The 17297-nt window shown below is 34.1% G+C and overlaps 1 protein-coding gene across 5 annotated transcripts in view; it reads right to left on the bottom strand.

Annotated features, from left to right (window-relative positions):
* Positions 1-14732, bottom strand: part of FSTL5 (follistatin like 5) — a 786207-nt gene extending 771475 nt beyond the window's left edge. For 4 of the 5 annotated variants that reach the window (XM_032148724.2, XM_032148716.2, XM_032148719.2 and 1 more), the window contains exon 1: positions 14291-14732. The gene's annotated coding sequence lies outside the window, so the exon portion shown is untranslated. The remainder of the gene's footprint in view (positions 1-14290) is intronic. The other variant, XM_032148712.2, reaches the window with a different exon arrangement.
* Between the last annotated feature and the right edge of the window lie 2565 nt (positions 14733-17297).

The following is a 17297-nucleotide window of genomic DNA, read 5'->3' on the forward strand; positions in this document are numbered from 1 at the left end:
CTCGTGCCTGTAATCCCAGCACTTTGATGGCTCAAGCCTATAATCCAGGCTGAGTCAGGAGTTCGAGACCAGCCTGGGCAACATAGAGAGACTGTACCCCACCCACCAACCATCTCTCCAAAATATAAAAATATTTTTAAAAAAATTTAGCCAGGGGTGGTGGCTCACAATCTAGAGTTCAAGAACAGCATGGGCAACACAGAGACCCCCATCTCTACAAAGAAATCTAAAATTAAAAAAAAAAAATAGCTCTTTGTGCTGTTGCATCTCTGTGGTTCCAGCTACTTGAAGGGCTCATGTGCATCATCCCCCCCAAGGATCGCTAGAGCCCAGTAGGTGGAGGCTGCAGTGAGCTGTGATCATGCCACTGCACTCCTGCCTGGATGACAGAGCAAGACCCTGTCTCTCAAAAAATGAAAAATAAAAAAAGTCAATGTAGTTTCAATTTGTCTATATATTTGTATCTGTGTGTATATGTATATATGTGTGTGTGTGTATATATATATATACACACACACACACACACACATAACACACTTCTGAAAAATATTTTTGTTCATGGTAGAAATGCTACCTTATGATTTTACGTAATTTGTAACTCAGTTTCAATACTATGTTCAGTTTGACATCTGTTACTAAGATAAAACATGTGGAGTATGCCTGAAATAGAAGTTTCACTATTCCGCCATTTAGTGGTAAGAATTGAATGAAAAACAGATATATAACCACATTAATAAAATTCGTTTTATTTTTCCTCCAAATTAAGGAAATTTTTAATTAGTGGTGCTTTTGGTTTTTGCTAACAGTTTAGAACTTCCTAAAGAATACTGGCTAATCAGGATTATATCAGAATAATATATTTTATTTGGAATTTGGAATCCTAGATATTCAAGAGATAAGTTATTTTGAATAAATATTTACATACTTGAGAAGGCCAAGTGCTTCCTAGAAAGACATACTGGGCCTAATGTTTTTAGACATGGAAGAAAAATCAGTTTACATGGAAAATATAACAGTAAAGCCACAGAGTTCTTAATATAAGACAGAGATCACTGGGGCCTTTTGAGCCAGAGAGAAACGTGTGCTTCCTTTCTGAGGCAGTATGGGCCGTAACCTCCCAGAAACCTTGGTGTCAGCTTGGTTCTACCTTAAATGCTCTTCTAAAGTTTTATCAAAATAAATTAATAGTGTCTAGAAATGTGTCTGAGGTATAATAATTGTTCAATAAACAATTATTATTATTCTATGGCATCTATTTTCATTGATTCTGTACAATCAAATTAGGATTCTTTTAAGTTAATGTTCAAAGACAAAGAAATGTTACAACAGAAGAATTACTACCAGAAAAAAACATTAAAACATCACATTCACTAATAAGCAAACGTAAATAAAAATCCAGAGTGCATTTTCACTCTTAACAAAATCATGGCACCCAACACTGTGGTTAAATAATATCTCAACCATTACTAGTCTGAATGTATTGATGTAATCATCATAGAAAATAATATGACAATACCTATTCCTATTACTTAAAAGTGATCATGTGATTTTGCCAAGTAATTCAACTTCTGGGGAAATGTTATAATAATAAAAGCATAATTGAATTTCAAATATACGTTTCAAAAGTTTGTAGATCACTAGACATTTACATAAAAACTGCATACCAAAATAGTAGCAAATATTAACTAAAATTTGGCGTTAATGTAATCTCAATAAATCACACGTGCTGCGGTTAAATTTAAATTTCATATAGGAAAAATCAACTAATTACAAAAATGCCATTATAGAGAAATCAATTAATTTAGTATGAAATTAGGAATGAATAACACTATCACATGAAGCTATGTTAAATTATTATTAGTAGTAGTTTTCTTTCTTTTTCCAGAATACTCCAATGGAGGTATTCAACTGAATCATTAGGGCATATATGATACTCTTTCTCTCTGATAAAAAGAAAAAAGAAAAAAAATTAATTGGAAAAAGTTTTTAAATTAGCAGGTTTTATATTTTGAGCAGGATGTTTAAAAATCATGTAGCAACATCCCAATCAAAAATAACTTGAGATAGTTTTTATTTTCAAATATGTAAGGTATATAAATATGGGACATGGTCCTTTGTATGAAGTTGCTAACTCAAAACATACTGTGTGTTTAACAGTCTCTGAAGACTGATATTCTCTAACTTTGTCCCAGTTTTAGATATTTGAAAAGTTCTGAAATAGAACAAAAAATGATGTTTAAATCCATTGTAGTTGAGTTAACAGCAAAATTTTAGGATATGACCTGCCATATTCTAATGACTATCACAGATTAATTTAAGCCTGCTGGTGCTTTACAGAAGTCTCTTGTATACTCGGCATCTTGTCACATTCTAGTTTCTGGATCAAGAGCCCAGTGTTAAGATCTAAAAACTGGGGCAGTAAAAGCCTGAGTGTCACACAGCAGGGTTTCCATAGTGTCCTAACCATTTATAAATCAAATCCATTCAAGGCTAATAATAAATAGGACACAACAATTTCAAGACAAACAGTGTGGCTTCTTCAAATATTTAAACAATTCTGAATTTTGCAACTTCAAAAAGTTATTTTGCATTTAAAAATACCTTTATTTGCTCTACCTGAAGACTATTTTTGAGGCAAAACAAAGTGGCACTAGAAGGCCAGAATCAGAATATTCTTAATGCCTTCTTGAGCTCCCTCTACTGATTTTTAGACAGTTTTTAACTTAACCGAGGTGTTCAGCAAAACATGTATAATTAACTAGAAGTCCAGTAGAGTAGCATCCGGAGCAGTTTTCACAGCTGGGCACACACTCCGACTACAGACATTATCAATTAAGTTGTACTATTTGTGCACAGACAGGGAAACAAACAGAATGAAAGCCCTTCGACTTTCTCAGGCCTCAGGACATGTAGAGAAACAGGGCACTGGCTAAAAGAAAATAAACAGTTGCAGAGGGTATTAATTTGAAATCGTTGTTGTCACGAATTGTAAATAAGTAGACTTTAAATGCAAAGCATTTTCTAGAAACTTTCTCTTCAGTTTTTAATGATTTTTACTCCAATTAATTATAGCTTTATGAGAAATCTCACCAAGGAAATAATTCAGGAAAATCTTTGGCACAATTCATGCACTTCTTTCAAGTCTTATTTTCTTTGTAAGCGCACTAACTCTTGATATTCTGCCAAAGGATTGAGATATTGTGCATTTAATTTTTGCATTTATTTTCTAAAGGTATAGATGTATTTTATTACTATTATTTTCTTTTGCTTTTTTTCCTACATAGTCCCATGATGTCACACTATTTGAATAAACAATGCAATTTCATAATAACAAACAATCACTGTAGTTTCTCAAGCATGTGCACAAACCCAAAAAGCATTGTAAGCATTTCTCTTTCCCTAATAATGCCATAGTGTCTGGGATAATGAATCGTTGACATAAATACCAGCTCACTCAATCATTGCCTTAAAGGAACATACATTTTAGAGAACTTAAATTTTCTATGAAAAAATGTGAAGTTCTGAACAAACAAACTGCACAATGCTAAAAGTGTCTAAATTTATACTCAGAAATTAGCTTTAAGTCCCAGAATTTAGTTGCAACATGCTCTGTATAGTATGTTTAAAAGTGGAAGGAAAAAAAAATAACCGAATTAACGTATTTCAAATACATTGTAGTGCCAAACAAAAATGAAAGCTAATTTTCATTAACAAGAAAACCACAAAAAGTAATTACTTTTTTCATGATATGTGCCTTCTGGTTTTTGCCAACAATTTGTCATTTAAAACTGAATAGAATTTTACAAATTGAAGTTCATTCAAGAGGATTTTAAGGTATTATATCCCATCAATACTTGATAATCATAAACTTCTATTTTGTGAGTAGATGTTCAGTATTCAACATTCTTCCACCCTAAACATATTGACTTCTTACTGGATGATAAGCTCTTTCTTAAAGTCCCTGGGGCTTACTAATATCATGTTTTCTTGGTTATAATTATGGATAAAAACATTCACCCTTTTTAGAATGATAAGGAATCTTAACTTTAATCAGAAATTACTTAATGTATTCCTCAGAATGGCATGAAGATGGAACCTATGATAACTCCAATCTTAGGTAGCACTCTTATCCCTTAGTAATGCTTTACCTGTTTTACTTTTTACCTGAACACTTATCAATGCCAGATATTATATTATACTTTGGCCTTATTAGTTTGCTTATTGTCTATCTTGCCACAGAGAGGGTAGGGCAGGTACTCTGTCTCTCTCATTGCTACTCATCCCCAGCACCTGAAAGGGTACCTGAAACAGCAGGTATTTAATATATTTATTGAACTAATTTATTTATCTTAAAATAACTATATATATGTGAGTGTGTATATATGTGTGTGTGTATATATATAATATATAATATATTATATATAAAATATATAATATATATAATAATTTATATATATAATATATATATTATATATTATATATATGTAATATATTATATATATATATATATTATATATATATATTTTAGACAGACTTTCACTCTTGTTGTCCAGGCTGGAGTGTAATAGCATGATCTCGGCTCACCACAACCTCCGCCCCCTGGGTTCAAGTGATTCTCCTGTCTGATCCTCCCTCCTGAGTAGCTGGGATTACAGGTGCCTGCCACCATGCCCAGCTAATTTTTTGTATTTTTAGTAGAGATGGGGTTTCACTATGTTGGCCAGGCTGGTCTTGAACTCCTGATCTCAGGTGATCCACCCGCTTCAGCCTCCCAAAGTGCTGGGATTACAGGCTCGAGCCACTGCACCCAGCCAAAATAGCTATAATCTTAATAATACTTTTTAAAGTATTGTTTATAAAAGAATGAAGAATTGAATTTATCTATTAGTTATCTTTATTTAGCTTTTGTCAAAATAAAATTGTTTTAATTGTATATAAAAGATATAAGTGCAATGGCTTTTTTCTGTGTAATTAATGTTAGTAAAAATCATTGCCCAATAATTTACTAATCTTTAGACTACATAAACAAAAAAAAATTATCCATAGCACATAAATCTTTTGTTGAAGATCTTTTGAACATGACATTTTTTCAAGTGTTGAAGTTTTTCTTTTAAAGTAAATCTAAAGTATATTTCTTGCACTTTTCCTAAATAGCAAGTGTAAAATGTCATGTTCACCTTCTATGTAATTACCATGTTATCTGTAAAAGAGCATAAATATAATGTTAAATACAAGTTTCTGATTTGCATGAAAATAGTCCATGTTGCATGCAATAAGGTCATAATAAAATATCCTTTGTGTGGTTCTCAGTCAGAGACCAAAGTTAAAAATAGGAAAACACAGCAGATGACCAAACTCTAATATCAAAAAACATTAACCAAATCCATCATCATAAATCTATTATAGTCTGAAATGTACAAAGCATTATGTAATAAATGCAAGCATAAAAAGAGAATAAAATCCAATAAGGATCAATTAATTTATATATATATGAAGTAATTGTAAACTATGCAGGCTTTTTTTTACACACAGAAGAAGTTTCTGGGCTTCTTCCTATAAAAGAATTAATTAGGAAGAACAGCCTATGACACATTAACAAATCCAAAAGCCACTCCAGACTGTCTACTACACAGTTTAGGTGATAAATTTAGGGTTAGAAAGAAGAGCCCAGTGGCATTCAAGCAATAAAGACTAAGGTTTAAGTAAAACTTCAACCAGGTACAGTAGGCAGAACACTACCTGAATCCCAGTGACACGCACTCTTGTATAATCACCTCACCTTGTGTGTAGGCAGGACGTATAACTTGCTTTTGACCAATAGACTATGGCAAAGGTAATGTGCTATTGCTCTTGTGGTCACATTTTATGGCAAAAAGGAAGGGATTTAAAGATGTAATTAAATGTATATCAAAAGAGAGATTACCCTAGATGGGCCTGACTGGATGAGTGAGCCTTTAAAAGCGGGGTTAGAGGTCAGAAACAGAAGCAGTTAGATTAATTCTTCTGCCGGCCTTGAAGAGGCAAGTTTCCATGAGTTCTGAGCCACAAAGAAACAAATCCAGCCAACTGTTAGGTGATCTTGGAGAATCTCAAGCCTCAAACAAAAACCCAGGGCTGGCAGAAACCTTGACGGTGAGGTCCTGAGCAGAGGAGCCAGCTCACCTGTACCCAGACTCATAGTTCATGGAAATTGGGAGATAATAAATGTTTATGTGGCTAGGTCTGTGATAATTTGTATGTCACAACAGAAAACATACATATGTTTTAAAAACATGAACATTTTGATGAGATCCAGAGTGACATTGACATGACATTTACTGCAACAAAAACTGTAACAACTCTGAAAACCACATGGGAGCACAATATGCTCTTAAACTATAAGAACATTTGACTGAATGCAGAAAAGTGGGACCTAAACAGGGATTCTTGAAAGTACAACAGTCCAGACAGGACATTGTGTTTATACAGAGGTAAGGAACTATGTGATGGTTTAGATTTTAACTTATCTTTGTTTTGCATGCATGCATTTCACATATCAGAAAATGGAAAAGCAGGTTGACTACTTGCAGGGTGTAGAACCAATTAGAAGAATCTTTAAAGCAGCAGTGAGTGTCAACTTAATGTAAAAATTAGAGATCTAATGATGATTTCTGAACACAGTGGCATTTTAAAGCATATTTTAGTCAAGAGAAATCCAGAGAAGATATGAAATCTGTAACAGCAGGACATAAAGAGTAGGATCTGATCGTGCAGTTGACTTCAGACAAAACTTGGTCTGAGTCTCAGCTCTGTGGGCAATACCTTAAGACTTGGTTTCAGAAGACATACAAACATGGAAAAATGCTCCACATCACAAATCATCAGAAACGTGTAAGTCAAACCACAATAAGTCACCATCTTGCACCAGTCAGAATGGTTATGATTAAAAAGTCAAAAAACAACAGATACTGGTGAGGCTGCAGAGAAAAAGGAAGTCTTATATGTTATTGGTGGGAATATAGATTACTTCAGCCACTGAAGAAAGCAGTTTGGAGATTTCTCAAAGAATTTAAAACTGAAATACCATTTGACCCAATAATGCAATTACTGGGTAGATAGCCACAAGAAAATTAATCATTCTACAAAAAAAAATACATGCACTTGCATGCTCATTGCAGCACCATTCACTATAGCAAAGACATGGATTCAGCCTAGGTGTTTATCAATGGTAGATTGGATGAAGAAAATGTGGTACACATACACTATGTAATACTACACAGCCATAAAAAAGAGTAAGATCATGTCCTGTGCAGCAATGTGGATGCAGCTGGAGACCATTATCCTAAGCAAATTAACACGGGAACAGAAAACCAAGTATCCCATGTTTTCAGTTATAAGTGGGAGCTAAATATTGTATACACATGGACATAAGGATGACAATAACAAACACTGGAGTCTACAAGAGTGGAGAGGTGGGAGGGAGGCAAAGGCTGAAAAACCAATTATTGGGTATTATGCTCAGTACCTGGGTGTTGGGATCACTCATACCCCAAACCTCAGCATCAAGGAACATATCCAGGTAACAAGCATGCACATATATCCCCTGAATCTAAAATAACAGTTGAAAATAATTTAACTTTTTTTTAAAAAAAAGATGGTTTCCCTATATCTACATTGTAAAGTGTTATGCATATAAAATGAAACTGTGTTTATAAATGCTTAAGACTATGCACAGGATATTATGAATCGTCAGAAATTTTGTCTCATTATTATTACAGCAGGAAGAAACAAGAATAAGGAGACTAGTGTAAAGAATGTCAAAATAATTCTGTCTCAGTTTGGACAGTCTGGGTCAAGGTAAAAATGATAAGAGAAAAATAGAGAATTGGGAATCAGACAAAGCTACATGACAAAGTGAGGGATGTAAAACTTGCGTACCTGATGCATATTGTATAGGAAGAACAATGTAATTTTTAAATATTTATGAATTTTTAGACCAAAGTAAATTGAAGGAGAATTTGTCATCAACTGACTGCCAGAAAAAAATAGAATAGGGGATCATGTTAGGGATGAGATCATGAGTTCATGGGGTTTGTGCTGTCACCGTGAAATCAGAGTTAAAATGTCTAGCAGACCTTTGTAAATACATTAATGGACTTCAAATCTGGGTCAGAGCCACAGATTTGGAGGATATCTGTGAAGAGATGATAATTGTAGCTGCTGGAGTGAATGGACTTCCTAGGGCTCCACAGAGAATGAGGAACAATGAGTTACACGAATGGTATACACAATCTCGTAAAAATTTCAAGATTAAAAACATTTATGCCAGACTTCATGTCAAAAGTGAAACACTGATTATTGTTAACCAATATGTAAAATATAAAATAAAAGGCCCTATACGCTTTCCACTTTGAAGTTAAATATTCTTAAGAAAATCAAACTTTTCTATCTCCTTTGGGATCCACTTAATAAAGACGACCAAAAACTTGTATAATGGGGATTCAGTAGGGAGTCTGGTGCAACTTTCTGGCACACCTGGGAGCTGTGTTATAATTACTGCTAACAGCAGTCACCTCTTCGCTTTCTCAGTCACCCTAAATGCTATATGAAAACAAAGAGCAACAGCTAGTGGCCAATATTTCCCTTTACATCAAATACAATTAGATAGAAACAATAGAATAAAGTATTTAATGTTTCCAAAGCCTTCAAGAGCCTGCCTTAGATTACCTCCTTGGTATTGTGCCTCAAATCTAGTCATTTGTTTTGATTATTTTATTTAATCTTGATTTAATCTCGCAGACTGTTCAAAACTTTAGTAGCTAACTAATCTGAAGGATTACGTGTGAGTAGCAGTTGATACCACAAATGCTGATTGCTTGAAATGGTCTAAATTTCACGACGTATTTGAATTTCATCTCCAGTAGGACTTTCAAGGGAAAAAGAAAAACAACTTGAACTCCTAGGAAACATTATCTACTCTATTCTATTGTTTCCTATGCTGTTTGAGGCACCAAGGGACATTGGCTGCTGCTAATATTTTGAATTTTCTATGAGGTCAATTAATGTAGCATCTTTATAACATTAAATACAGAGGGAAAACCCCTTAAGGTCTTTGGTATTATGCATTCTAAGGTGTGTATACTAAAGAATATATGGTATAAAATAATTTCAATGACTTAATAATTAAGGAATAGTCTTGGGGAAATAATAAGAGACATTTACATATAGTAAAGAGATTATCATAGTAAAAATGCTTAGTTTTGAAAATGACATAGCTAGTTGGACTTTTGACCTAAATAGAGGTACTAGACATGTAAACTTGGTTTGCTTCCCTAATTCACCTATTCCTAGTTGTGTGACCATAGGATATAGTAGTATGGAGATTTGATGTGAGTTTCTGCTTTCTTATATTAATATGAATAATTAAGAATTGAATAATATCCGTCTTTACAAAGCCATGCAAATGTTACATTACTTAATATGGGTTTATGGCCTGATATCAATAAAATATATATGAATACCTATTAATACTTTGAATGGTATCTATGTCTATCTTATTCCTTTTCCCAGATGAAAAAGCAAATTCAGGATCAAAAACCAAATGATATCAATAGGCACTCCATTATGAAGCAACAAATGGCTTTACTAGTGCCAACTCACTGGTTCTTTTTCTTTAGAAATATGAAGAGCCAGATTCCATAATCCTAAGTGAGGCAGCTCAGAGTCTGATTGACAGTAGAGTCACGGCAATTGCTGGGGCTTTGAGAAAAAGGACATGTATCTACAGAGGGCAGGTAGGCATTTGTGTTTTCATGTAAGGACATTTACTTTTAGGGTTTTGGAATTTTAAAAATAATAATAACTCAAGAGATAATAAAACAATATCTAGTGGTCCAACTACAAAAGGTAAATTATTTCCATTTCATCATCATCTTTGGGGAATATAGTTCAGGTGTGTATGTTTTAATTGCTACCGTGTGTATGTCTTAATTGCTACCTTGGTGCTATATTCACAGAGAAAATACATGAGTAAAGTAAGTTTCTCTATTACAATATATATTTAAATACAACTCAATGAAGAAGTATTTTTAAATCTTCTGCTTTGGAATTGTTACTTGTGCAATGAACTAGTTATGAGTTGAAATAATATTCTATGTATTGACACACAAATGAACTCACTAAGCAACCACTTTGCTTTAGAGATTTATAAAATTTGATACCAAAAGCCACATTAAATTAATATTAATTACTTGATTTTAAACCAAGAAAGTTCAGAGTGAAGCTGTTCTCTTATTTCACCACATTTATATGTGAAAATATTAATACATAAGGAATAAAAATATGTTATGTGCAGGGATATCCAGGCTCTGTTCTACAGAGGTGCATGGCTTATTATCTGAAGATCTGTAGGAAGTAAACTTGATGTTTTACTTTTATAGACTGTAATTTCCAAATCCTTTATCATAAGTCACATTTTTTCATAATTAATGTGGTGCTATAACCTCTTCATTATGCATACATCTATTTTGTTTTTTATTCCAGCAAATATTCATTTTCAATTATTCCTTGCCTTGCCAATCAGCATGAGAGGTTCTAAATGTCATTTTAATGCCAAAAAACTGGTATGTGCACAAGCATTCTAGCCGAAATAAAAAATAACAATAATTAGAAGACAAATTTGCCACTAAAAGTTATATATTGTATTACAGCTTATTATCTAAATTATTTTGTACTAGCTAGCATGTCTTTAACTTGCATGTTCTAGGTCATCCCCTTGCATGTTTATTGTAGAGTAGAATTTACATATATATGTGTATATACATATATGTGTAAATATATATGTACACACATACATTCATACACACGTACACTCATTCTAATTGTCTCAATTACTTATACTATTATTTAATTCATCCTCTTTCAGAAAAACCATTGGAACTCTGAGTTTATCAAAACATGGTCCCATCCATTATAATAATATCAATTCGTCAGTACTAAGGTGATTTAAAACACAGAGGGACCAATTGCTTTACTGTATGGTTACCAATTTAATGGGAAAATTAGGATATTTACACAAGCAATTCTACAGCTAACCTTAAGTAGGCTATACCCAAAAGACTTTGGAAGTGTTGAAGCAGAAGGTGATTAACTCTGTTTGGTAAAGGATAATTGGTCACTTGACTCTTAGAGCGATTCTAACAACAGGAAGTATTTTTTCTAGTTTATTAGTTCACAAGAGTCTTTTGAGCTTCATAATATATTAAGTAGTAAAAAATACGAGAGATACTATGTCAATTTTGGGCAAATATGAAGAACTAATAGATGTCATTCAAGGCCTTTGGGTCTCATTGGTAAATGAGCTTTAAATATTATTTTTTAAATGGTCATTATTCAAAGAAAACTATCAATTTTTATCAAATTATTAGGCAAATAACTTCTTAAATATCATTTTAAGAGGTATTTTTATTTTTTCAAACTTTTTAGAGTATTTCAGATTTATTGTGACATGTATTTCTCTATCGTCCATGTTAGTAACTAGAAACCAAAACAAAAAAAAAATGAAAGAAAGCAGTATACAGCCTTGATAATAAAAATTCCAAATTGATTCACCCTTATCTTAAATCTCACAAAACATAAACAGGAATGCATTTTATTTGTAAGGAGAAATTATCTATAAATTTCATTTTGGACTCAATTTTTAGTTTGATCGATAACCCTTAAGAGGTTGAGAAACAATTTAAAAAGACAAATTGAGCATGTCGTGTAATATAGAATTAAATTATTTTAATAATTTTCTGTAGACTTTATGAAGTTCATCACTTTTCTGAAAACAGTGCTGCATATATTTGCAGTGTGTCTGTAATGAAATGAGTTAATGTCTTAACAAGCCATCCAGTGTTGTGTTACTGAATAATCGTTTACATTTTACATGAATTCATTATAACTCCAAAATATGGTCATTTCTTTGTGGATCAAAGACTTAATAAGGGGCCACCACATTTGAATATCTTTCATAAGTGTCTTCAAAGTTGGCAATTTTATTAGTTTCAGTGGAAATGTTATTCTGCATTTAAATAGTGTCCCTATATGCTAAATTTGGGCTTATGATGGGAATCTAATTTTACCTTATTTCAGGACTAAGATACAAAAGCTAAAAGTGTAGAAAAATCAGAAAAAAATGCAGCTAATGTTTTACCTTTGCAATCTCATTGAGTCAACCTTTGGTTATTATTGCCAGTAGCATAGTTTGACTTCAGTGTTTAAATATGTTATTGTTAGATGAAACACTAAATTTCATCTTAAAGAATTCCAGATATTGGTAGTTCAAGGTAAATGTTTATACTTGAATAAAGATATACATCTTGGAAAACTTTGTGCACACGGAAGTCAATGACACACTCAGGTACATTTTGAGTAAATATAATGTATATATATAGTATGCCTTTCAAATGAGTTATAAAATTAAGATATGTATTAATGTTTCAAGATAATAAATAAAATTGAAAATAAAATAAGCCATAATTCTGTTAGAAATTTCGCAGCCTAAATATTTATAGCAATATAATTAGTTTTAACAATAACGTTTCAAAATTTGTAGTGGAAAGAATGATTCTCTGTGTATTTAAAGGAGATTATGTTGTATAAACTTCCTAGCTCAGTGTTTTATATATTCTTTTTTGCCCCTCTACCCAATCCAGGCTTTCAAAATTTGCATGAAAATTTAATTTAAGATCACATGACTGACATGAATCCTACAAAGAATATCTGTTTAGGGTAAAACATGTAAACAACTTCAAAAGATTTACATTTGACCTTTAGTATTTGCAACAATATGCATTTCTTGTAGCAATCACTCTCATGTAGGGCTGTGTAGTAAATACAATGAAAAATCTCTACTTAGAATATTTAGTTTAAATCATAAAATTCTAAAGCTAAACTTCATCCTAGTAACTCTAATGCAACTAGAGTAGAAATTTTATGATATTTTAAAATATACAAATATTTAAACCTAACTTAGTGTACGCCTGCTGAAAAGCATAGCTCTATTCAGTTGAATAATACTTATTAAGTATGAAACAGCTTTATATTTAACTCATTCCTATTAATATTGGACGTCTACTTGCAACATAAACTCTCTCTCTCTGTAATGTAAAGGAAATATCCCCCACCGCCGTGCTTTTCCAGGCATCATTTATACTTAATCTAATGTTACTAAATGACATAAATGAGAGACCACAATTCCATTTATCAGGCAAACCATCACACCTGTCAAAGTCGTGAATAGTAATACGAAATACAAAAAGCACAGGATAACTTCTATCATTTAATAATTGCTCACTATGAGAAGTACTGTTCAGTCGTTTTCCACACTGAATTCTTTCTCTGTACACACTCAGAACACACTGCCAATTGACAAAAGGAACATAGCTTCAAAAGAAAATCTTGTAAGTAAAGAAAAGCTCTCTGTTAAGCATGCAAGAGGTTAAACACTGCTGAAATAGTGAGACATTTTCTTAGCCCACACTTCCCGTTTCCATTCAATTACCAACAGCACAAGCGACTATAATACAAGCGAATACTGTATTATTAAATCAGAGCTTCCCATTTACATCCACCTCTAACCTGAGGGGGTGGCAAGGGGATGACATTTGCTAGTCAACAGCAGAACAAACAGCCCCCAACTTGGAAATACACATGACCTTGGGGTGTGGAATTCTCAGAGACTGAGTTTCACAAGTTTTATTTGGATCTACTGCATAACAACACATCTAAATGGACCCAGCATGATGTAAATGTTTCTATACCTACCTCCTCCCTTCCAAAAAATGTTAAGAGAGCTCTGCACTTTGAAGTCTATGCTTTGGATATAGGAAATAATATTGATGATTAACCAGAGACTAGTCCATTCAAATAATTATTTGATTATATTTGTTGTAAACAACTTGTTGGTTGATTTATTTAATATCATTTGCTAATATATTTGGGGGGTTTCCTGGAATGGTTCCTATCCTTTGAACCCTGCTGAAAGTATTGCTCTAAAATATTTATATTTACAAAGCAAGATATAACATACTGACATTAACTTCACAAAAAGCAAAGCTCTCAACTTCCCCTCTAGAATTTAGTGCATAATCACTAACAGATGATCCTGTAATAATAATAATAGTAATTATTAAAATATTTTTGCAATCATTGCCAAAAGTCCAGTTTCAAATTATAAAAATAAGCATAACTTGTTTTTAAATTTTTGTATGGCAGTCCGTATTTCTCCCCCACTTGTAATCATTTATAACAATATTATTTTTCTTACCTTATTTTAACAGTCACAAAAGTCCCCCAGAAAGATTCCTAAACGCTGTGGAAATATAAATCACAATTTAAAAAAAAAAACTCTAAAAAGATCGTCTTAGCTGGGAAAAAAAAAAAATAGTTTGGTCTAAAACTATAGAAATCTCCAAAGTCACGCCTGAATGAGCGCCCAGGTGGCAAACAGAGGACTCTTTCCCACGTCCGATACCACACTCCTTTGTCAAGTTGATATGGGTCCTGTTGGTGAAGCGGGTCCCACAGGGCACAGAGGGTGCAAGAGGGCGTTGCCTCCAGGTGCTGGAGCAACTGGTCCGCTCCCGTCTCAGGTTCAGCACCGACAGCGCAGTGGACAGTACCAGCTCCTCTCACCTCCAGTTTGTCTCAGTCACTGAACCAGGCTGATTCTCGCTCCTCCTCCCTACAGGAGCTGCTGCCACTCAACCCGGGGGTGCCCCGCCCCCACGATCTGACGTAACTATTTTGCATATCAACTCGCTGAGAGGTGAGGGGCCTCCCCCTTGACTGGGCTTCTGCTAGAGTCAGCTGCGGCAATCGAGGCGACAAAATTCAGGCTTAACGTCAGCATGGGCATCCTTGGACTTCAAGATGTATTCTCAACCAGTCCAGTAGAAACTAAACGCTTTGGCGGTGCTGGAGCCTTTGCCTTCGCTGGGACTGCCGTTTCTGTGCACTCTAAGATCGCTGCGGGCACAGCTCTGGAAGGAAGACGGGGCGGAGAGAGGGGGCAGTGGAGCACGGAGAGGACCGAGTGGGAGGCGGGTGGGGAGGAGACGGAGAAATAGAATGAATCTGTTCAACCATTCTTGAAAACATCTCTGATCCTTTTGATCTTCCTGGCCAAACTTTGCTGCCTCTCCCTGCCGTTCGGTTATTTGAACGGATCCGTATTTGGTGTTCCTACTCCCTTCCCTCGGTTCACGGAGCCGCTGGAGGGAGTCGCTGCTGCAGAAACTTGCCTGGAAGAAAAAAAAAAATCTTGAGCACTGAGAGAAAACGTGAAAACTTGCAGCGCTAACCATCATTTCTAAACAGAATCTTAAAAAAAAAAATACGAGTGCTCCATAGTATATATTTTACTTTATATGCATTCCTATAAAACCTACAGAACCTTCCTTATTCATTCTCATGATTTAAATATATCCTCAAACTGTATAGACTTGGAGATTCCAGAGGGAAAAAAAATTAAATAATAAAAAGTGAAAGTTCTCAGCTTCAACTTCCACTGCCAAAATTCTGAAGGTTATGCAACATTTATTATGTCTACTATATCAATTGTTCTATGAAAGATGGGGTATGCTGGAAGCATTACATAGCCTTTAGCAATTCTCTCAGTATTTGTGATATTTCTTGTCCCAGTGAAGCTCTAGCGGCCTTGAAGGCAAGAGAAAGGGGGCCCGTCATGCCAAATTCCACAGACTGCTTAAACTTGTAAACAAACACTTTCAGTGAACTGAAGCAATCATCCAGAAGGGTGATTATTCACATTCCATGCACATGTCCCACCTAGAGCTATCATGACTTACTTGGACAGAGAAGTGGGTATCTAAAACTAAGCTTAAATTTTCTTAAGTTGGATAAAGCATGTTTAATAAAAAAGGTTGTTTATTCAAATAATGTAGCATTTCACACATTGCTTTCCATCAGAATGCATACATACTGATATGTGTCATCATATGCCAGGAGTCTGATATCATGTAGCACTGGATCCACTCACAAGCATTTTTCAGGGACTCTAATCAAATGAATACACTTGTTTATTTCCCCATCAGGAAAAATAATACATTTTATTTTCTCTAATATTAAGAAGTTATTTGAGGAAGTCTATTTACTTTGTGGGCCTATACCCCCAAACTCCTTCTTTCTAGTTACTTAAAAAAGAAAAAATAACAGGAAAAAACTATGGTGTTTTTGCTTGAGGGAAGGAACTTTTTTTTATTCTGATTCACACCACACAAACCTTTCTCTATGGCTTTATTCCAGAAATTGCCCGTTTCTTTTCTGAACGTACAATCCCCGGTACTATTTCTCCAACACACCTTGACTATAAGTTTTGCATTTCGGGTAATCTGCAATGTTTTTGTTTTCTCAGACAACTACTGATTTTATGTTTATAAGTGTCAAGTGCCATGACTTTTTGCACAGATATACCCATACATGCATATATTATGAGTTCTTCAATTCCCAAAGTCATTTTAATAAAGGTGGCAGACACCATGATATGTCAGGAAAGATGATCTGTGGGGGCAGATGGGTGTTGCGCAATTACAATTACAATGGAGCCAACTGTGTAACTTGAACTTAGGCTGGCTATGGCGCACGTGATATGCTTCTTTTGGAAACATCGCATAGCACACTTTGGTCTGCTTCATGCCAATGTGCCGAAATGTCAGAGAAATCTTGATAGTTCACTTTAGCAATATAGAGAGTACATGATATATGCGTATAAAATTCCACCAAGACTTATGTTGTTTGTATAATGGACACTATTTTTCAGCTTACTCCAGTGTTCATAATGTTTTGGACTATGAATTCAATTAAAGCAGTCATAATATTATTGAAAAACCTGAGGGAATAAAACTGGAAAACAAACCTTCCTTTCGAAGATGGAAAGGAAAGCCAAATCATTTTCTCATTTTTTCACGGTCTTTAAAAAGAGAGAGAGAAGAGAGAGAGAGAGAAAGGAAGGAAGGAAGGAAGGAAGGAAGGAAGGAAGGAAGGAAGGAAAGAAAGAAAGGAAAATGAAAAGAAAAGAGCTATTTTGGCAAGCATGAACAAAGATGAATACATGCAGAAAAGCATTGAGAATATTCTCCTAGCAGATTCTTGGTTTTGTACTGTCCTAAATGGCAATGTGATGTGGCTGAGGGCAAGTTATTTAAACCTTTTCATCACACTCATCATTTGTAAAATATGTAGGTTATCCTGTTATCTCCAAAACTCATTACATACTTGTCATTCTGTAATTTTATATTAGACTTCAAAACTTC

Source organism: Hylobates moloch, unplaced genomic scaffold (genome assembly GCF_009828535.3).
Source record: "Hylobates moloch isolate HMO894 unplaced genomic scaffold, HMol_V3 SCAFFOLD_3, whole genome shotgun sequence".
In the NCBI taxonomy this organism is placed as follows: domain Eukaryota; kingdom Metazoa; phylum Chordata; class Mammalia; order Primates; family Hylobatidae; genus Hylobates; species Hylobates moloch.